The 6,134-nt window shown below is 42.4% G+C and overlaps 1 protein-coding gene and 1 pseudogene across 2 annotated transcripts in view; one reads left to right on the forward strand and one right to left on the reverse strand.

The window, feature by feature from the left end:
* Positions 1–2,005, forward strand: part of LOC105524181 — a 6,884-nt pseudogene extending 4,879 nt beyond the window's left edge.
* The window catches only part of BDP1 (B double prime 1, subunit of RNA polymerase III transcription initiation factor IIIB), a 118,156-nt gene that overhangs the window by 94,379 nt on the left and 17,643 nt on the right, over positions 1–6,134 (reverse strand). The gene's annotated exons all lie outside the window — the stretch shown is intronic.

A 6,134-nucleotide genomic window follows, 5' to 3' on the forward strand; every position in this document is an offset into this window, starting at 1 on the left:
CCTCAGGTGATCCGCCTGCCTCAGCCTCCCAAAGTGCTGGGATTACAGGCATAAGCCACCGCACCCAGCTGTTTGTTTTTGTTTTTAAGGCTAGTCAAGTAAAGCAGTGGAAGTAGAGTAGGGTAAAAGAAATTTATCTGGGCCAGGTATGGTGGCTCAGCCTGCAATCCCCGCACTCTGGGAGGCCAAGGCAGCAGACTGGCTTGAGCCCAGGAGTTTGAGACCAGCCTGGGCAACATGGCAAAACCCCATCTCTACAAAAAACATACAAAAATTGGGTGGGCATAGTGACACGTGCCTGTACTTGGGCACTTGGGATGCTGAGATGGAAGGATCACTTGAGCTCAGGAGGTTGAAGCTGCAGGTAGCCACAATCAGGCCACTGCACTCCAGCCTGGGCAACAGAGAGTGAGACCCTGTATCAAAAAAAAAACCCGAAAAGAAGAAGTTTGTCTGAACATGGGTCAGTGGTTTTTTAAAAAATTTAATATTAAAAAAGAAATAAATCTGTAATCAGTTGTGATCATCTAGTTGTAAACACCAGTGCACTTGGACCAGCTGCCTCATTAAACTATTATAAGTTCATTGTAAGGTGAATTTAAAGATATACAGGGCTAAGTGCAGTGTCTCATGCCTGTAATGCCAGCACTTTGAGAGGCTGAAGCAGAAGGATTGCTTGAACCCAGGAATTTGAGACAAGCCTGGGCAACATAGTAAGATCTCTTATCTACAAAAAATAAAAAATTTAGTCAAGCATGGTAGCACACACCTGTGGTCCAGGAGGCTGAGACACGAGGATTGCTTGAGTCCAAGAGGCTGTAGCTGCAGTGACCCATGGTTACACCACTGCACTCCAGCCTGGGCAACAAAGACCCTGTCTCAAAAAAAAAAAAAAAAAAAAAGGAAAGGAAAGGGAAAAGAGACTGGGCACAGTGGCTCACACCTATAATCCCAGCACTTTGGGAGGTTGAGGTAGGCAGACCACTTGAAGTAAGGAAGTTCGAGACGAGCCTGGCCAACATAGCAAAACTCCGTATCTACTTAAAAAAAAAAATTAGCTGGGCATGGTGGCACGCGCCTGTAATTCCAAGCTACTCAGGAGGCTGAAGCAGGAGAATGGCTTGAACCTGGGAGGCAGAGGATACAGTGAACTGAGATCACATCACTACTCCAGTCTGGATGACAGAGCGAGACTCTGTCTAAAAAAAAAAGGGGGGGGGAAAGCAAAGCTGGCCATGTTCTTTGGGGCTACTGAAAAAACAAGCAAATAAAAGGCTGAGATTTTCAGGAGCTTCATGGTTGGTGAATGCAACCGTATGCTGGGAGGTCAGTGCACCCCAACTCCTCCAGGACAGAAGTGCCTGCATTCAAGACTCTTCCAGACCTTACTCTATGAATCTCTTCATCTGTATCCCTTACAATATCCTTTATAATAAACCAATAAACAGCTGGTTCAGTGTGCTGAACTCTGCTAGCAGCTGAGAAAGGAAGCTGGAAAGAGGCAAGCTCCTGGTGCAAAGGTGGCTGTGCAGCATAATTTAGGCCTTGGAGAAGCTGGGGTTTTAACACTTTACAAGATGTGCTTTCTCAAAGCTGCCAGTTCTTTTAGAACTCATCAAATTGAGGCTGCTTCAATCAGCTTTACAGGGAATGGATTTAAGGCAAATCTTGTGTTTAAAGAGATTTAGAGGAAGCCTGAAGAGGAAAGCAGACAGATTGTGAAGAAAATCGGTGGTATTTTTGCCTTGAAGGTGAAGAATGAATGGCCTAGGGGGTAAAGAAGTCACCTAGCGGTGGATGTAAAGAACAGCAAAGGATCAGTGCTTTCCAACTCAGATGAGAAAGCTGACCACACAATCACAAATACTGACTAGGACTTACTGGCTTTAGTGATTGAACTGGTAAAATGAATCCTCAGTTCGCCTTCTTTCAAGGCAAAGGGAAAATCACCGGCAATATGAAGTTACAAAGTTTTCAGCTTCAGCCAGGCAAAGGTAAGCTGTGAGGAACTCCCTTTGGCTCCTTTTGAAAATCAAGATGATACCTCATCTCACAGATACGAATCCATATAATTTCATTGTCAGAATTTAGGCTGAAACTACACATTGGCAAATAACATGAGACAGATTTGTTTTAAAAGGTGTGACGAATCCTGGTTTTCGTAACCTCTGGGTGAATACAGCCTGATGATGAACTACTGTTTTGCTGAATTGGATACAACTGTGCATTACAAAGTTAATACGTTATTTATGGCCTGGAGTAAAACTGAGTTTCAGAATAAAATTAGGAACAGTAAAATCCAAACAAAAGCTCCCATTTTGCTTTTGAAGTACACTGAAAGGCCAGGCACAGTGGCTCATGCCGGTAATCCCAACACTTTGGGAGGGCGAGGCAAGAGGATCACTTGAGTCAAGGAGTTCAAAACCAGCCCGGGCAATACAGTGAGACTTAGTCTCTACAAAAAAAAATTTTTAATTAGCCGAGCATAGTGGCATGTGCTGTAGTCCCAGCTACCTAGGAAGCTGAGGTGGGAAGATCATTTGAGCCCAGGAGAAAAAAGGCTGCAGTGAGCCGAGATAGAGGCTGCAGTAAGCCGTAATCATGCCCATGCACTTCACGCTGTGTAACAGAGCGAGGCCCTGTCTCAAAAAAAATTAAAGTACATTTAAGGATTATTCTGCTGAAGATGTAATTTAAGAGTTCCCTGGATGAACTAGAGAAGAAAAAGACTACCAACAGCTGGCAAGTAATTAGTGTTATAAATTTAATAACCTTAATCAGTAATAATGAATAATTTTTTTTAATAATTAATAATTCTTAAAATTTTATAGTGGGGAACAGGCATGGTGGCTCATGTCCGTAATCCCAGCACTTCGGGAGGCCAAGCCGGGTGGATCACTTGAGGTCAGGAATTTTAGACCATCCTGGCCAACATGGTGAAACCCCGTCTCTACTAAAAATGCAAAAATTAGCCAGGCATGGTGGCAGGCACCTATAATCCCAGCTACTCAGGAGACTGAGGCAGGAGAATCACTTGAACCCAGGAGACGGAGGTTGCAATGAGACAAGATCACGCAACTGCACTCTAGGCTGAGAAAAAGAGCAAGACTTCCAAAAACAAAGGAAAGAAAGAGAAGAGAACAGAAGAGAAGAGAAAAAAAGGAAAAGGAAAAAAATTCCATACTGGGATTAAAAAACACACACACACATAAAACTTTTAAATTTTGCCTTTCGTACCATCAGAAACAGTATTTTCTTCCCAAATCAAAATAAAATAAGTATCATCAGAGCCTAGGAGGAAAAATCTAAGCTGAATACAGGCCTAAATTTTTTTATTTTTATTTATTTATTTTTTTTTGAGACAGGGTGTCGCTCTGTTGCCCAGGCTAGAGTGTAGTGGCACTATCTCAGTTCACTGCAATCTCCGCCTCCCAGGTTCAAGTGATTCTCATGCCTCAGCCTCGCAAAAAGCTGGGATTACAGGCACAAGCCATCACGCCCAGCTAATTTTTGTAATTGTAGTAGAGACAGGGTTTTACCATGTTGGCCAGGCTGGTCTCAAACTTCCAATCTCAAGTGATTCACCCACCTCAGCCTCCCAAAGGGCTGGGATTACAGTCGTGAGCCACTGCATCTGATCCAGGTCTATTTTTAAAATGAACATGGTTTCAAAGTGAGTTTCCTTCTTTTAAAAAAAATTCAGTATATTTGAGTCATAAAACACTGCTGTTAAGTGAAGTTTGTTTTCAGATGCAGTTTTTAAATTATAATCTCATTAATTTAACTAAATGTATAAAGCTCAGTCTTTTGTTATAATTTTCCATTTTCATGTAAGTTTAATTATCTGTATCTTTTTGCCTAGTTTTTCTAAGGCTGATGTTATTTCTTATAAATCAGTGAAATATACAGTAAAGTAATGCTTTTCTAAGAATGTTTCCTAGAAAATTTACATAGTTCTTCCTGGGAAAAAAAAGGGCAGAGGATTTCAGACTAGATAAAAAAGCATGACCTATGCTCCATTCAGTAGGACATATACTAAAATTGGAACAATACAGACAAAATTAGCCTGGCCCCTTGACAAGGTTAAAACAAACAAACAAACAAACAAACAAGCCAGCATGACCCAACTATGTAGTCTATAAAATGTGTACTTACAATGTGAAGACACAGGTTAAAGAAACAATTAAAAAAAAAAATCATGGACCAGTCAGGATGGCTCACACCTGTAATCCCAACACTTTGGGAACCCAAGGTGAGAGGACTGCTTGAGCCCGAGTTTGAGATCAACCTGAGCAACAAAGTGAGACTCCATCTCTGTAACAATAATTAAAAAAAACACAACCATGTAGGAGCCCGGCACTGTGACACACGTGTAGTGCCAGCTACTCAGGAGGCTGAGGCAGGAGGATCTTTTGAGCCCAGGAGGCTGAGGCTGCAATCATCCCTATAAATAGCCACTGCACTCCAGTCTGGGCAACAAAGTGAGACCCCAGTCTCTAAATAAACAAAAATAAACATTTCCTAATGGTAAAAGAATAAATTCATCAGCAGGCTAAATGTCAACATCCAACAAACCAACTTTAACATACACAAAGTAAAAACTGACAGATCTAAACAGAAATACATCCATAGTCATGGTTAGAGATTTTAATTCCTCTCTTAGTAATTGACAGAACTAGACACCACCACATCCAACAACTGCAGAATACACATTAACTTCAAGTACACCAGAAACACATACCAAGATGGAAATATGCTAAATTTCATTTTTTAATATGCTAAATTTTAAAATAAATCAATATATTTTAAAAATATTAAATTAAAAATTATAGCAACATACACAATAAAATTAGGTTAGGAAACAATAAGATATTTAGGCCCGGCACAGTGGCTCATGCCTGTAATCTCAGGACTCTGGGAAGCCAAGGCAGGCAGATCACTGGAGCCCAGAAGTTCAAGACCAGCCTGGGCAATATAGCAAAACCTCATCTCTACAAAAAAAAAAAAATTAGCTGGACTTGGTGGCACACACCTATAGTCCCAGCTACTTGGGAGGATAAGGTGGGAGGATGGTTTGTGGCAAGGAGGCAAAGGTTGCAGTGAGCCAAGGTCGCACCATGGCACTCCAGTCTGGAAAACAGAGCCAGGCCCTGTCTCAAAAAATAAAATAAAAACTTATGTCCCAGATGCTTAGAAATTAAGCAACCAACTTTTAAATAACTGAGAAGTAAAGGAAGAACTCACAGGGGAAACTAGAAAATATTTTTAACTGAATAGTAACAACATCGGGCCAGGCACAGTGGCTCTTACCTACAATACCAGCACTTCGGGAGTCCAAGGCAGGAGGATCTGCCTTGAGCTCAGAAGTTTTTTTTTTTGGTTTTTTTTTTGGGACAGAGTCTCACTCTGTCACTTATGCTGGAGTGCAGTGATGCAATTTCGGCTCACTGCAACCTCTCCCTCCTGGGTTCAAGCAATTCTCTTGCCTCAGCCTTCCGAGTAGCTAGGACTACAAGAGCTTGCCACCACACCTGACTAATTTTTATATTTTAGTAGAAGCAGGGTTTCATCATGTTGGCCAGGCTGGTCTTGGACTCCTGACCTCAAGTGACCCACGCACCTCAGCCTCCCAAAGTGCTGGGATTACAGGCATGAGCCACCATGCCTGGCCAAGCTCAGAAGTCAGAGACTCGCCTGAGCAACCTGGTGAAAACTCATCAGTACAAAAAAATGCAAAAGTTAGCTGAGCATAGTGGTGCACACCTATAGTCCCAACTTCTTGGGAGGCTAAGGCAGGAGGATTGCTTGAGCCTGGGAGGTGGAGTTTGCAGTCAGCCAAGATCATGCCATTGCACTCCAGCCTGGGCAACAGAGCAAGACTGTCTCAAAAAAAAAAGAAAAAAAATCAAAATTCGTGGGACACAGCTCTAGTGATGCTTAAAAGGAAATGTACAGGCTGGGCACAGTGGCTCATGACTGTAATCCCAGCACTTCAGGAGGCCGAGGTGGGCGTATCATGAGGTCAAGAGATGGAGACCATCCTGGCTAACACAGTGAAACCCCATCTCTACTAAAAATACAAAAAATTAGCCGGGCGTGGTGGCGGGCACCTGTAGTTCCAGCTACTTGGGAGG

Source organism: Colobus angolensis, unplaced genomic scaffold (assembly GCF_000951035.1).
Source record: "Colobus angolensis palliatus isolate OR3802 unplaced genomic scaffold, Cang.pa_1.0 Scaffold49, whole genome shotgun sequence".
NCBI lineage: Eukaryota > Metazoa > Chordata > Mammalia > Primates > Cercopithecidae > Colobus > Colobus angolensis.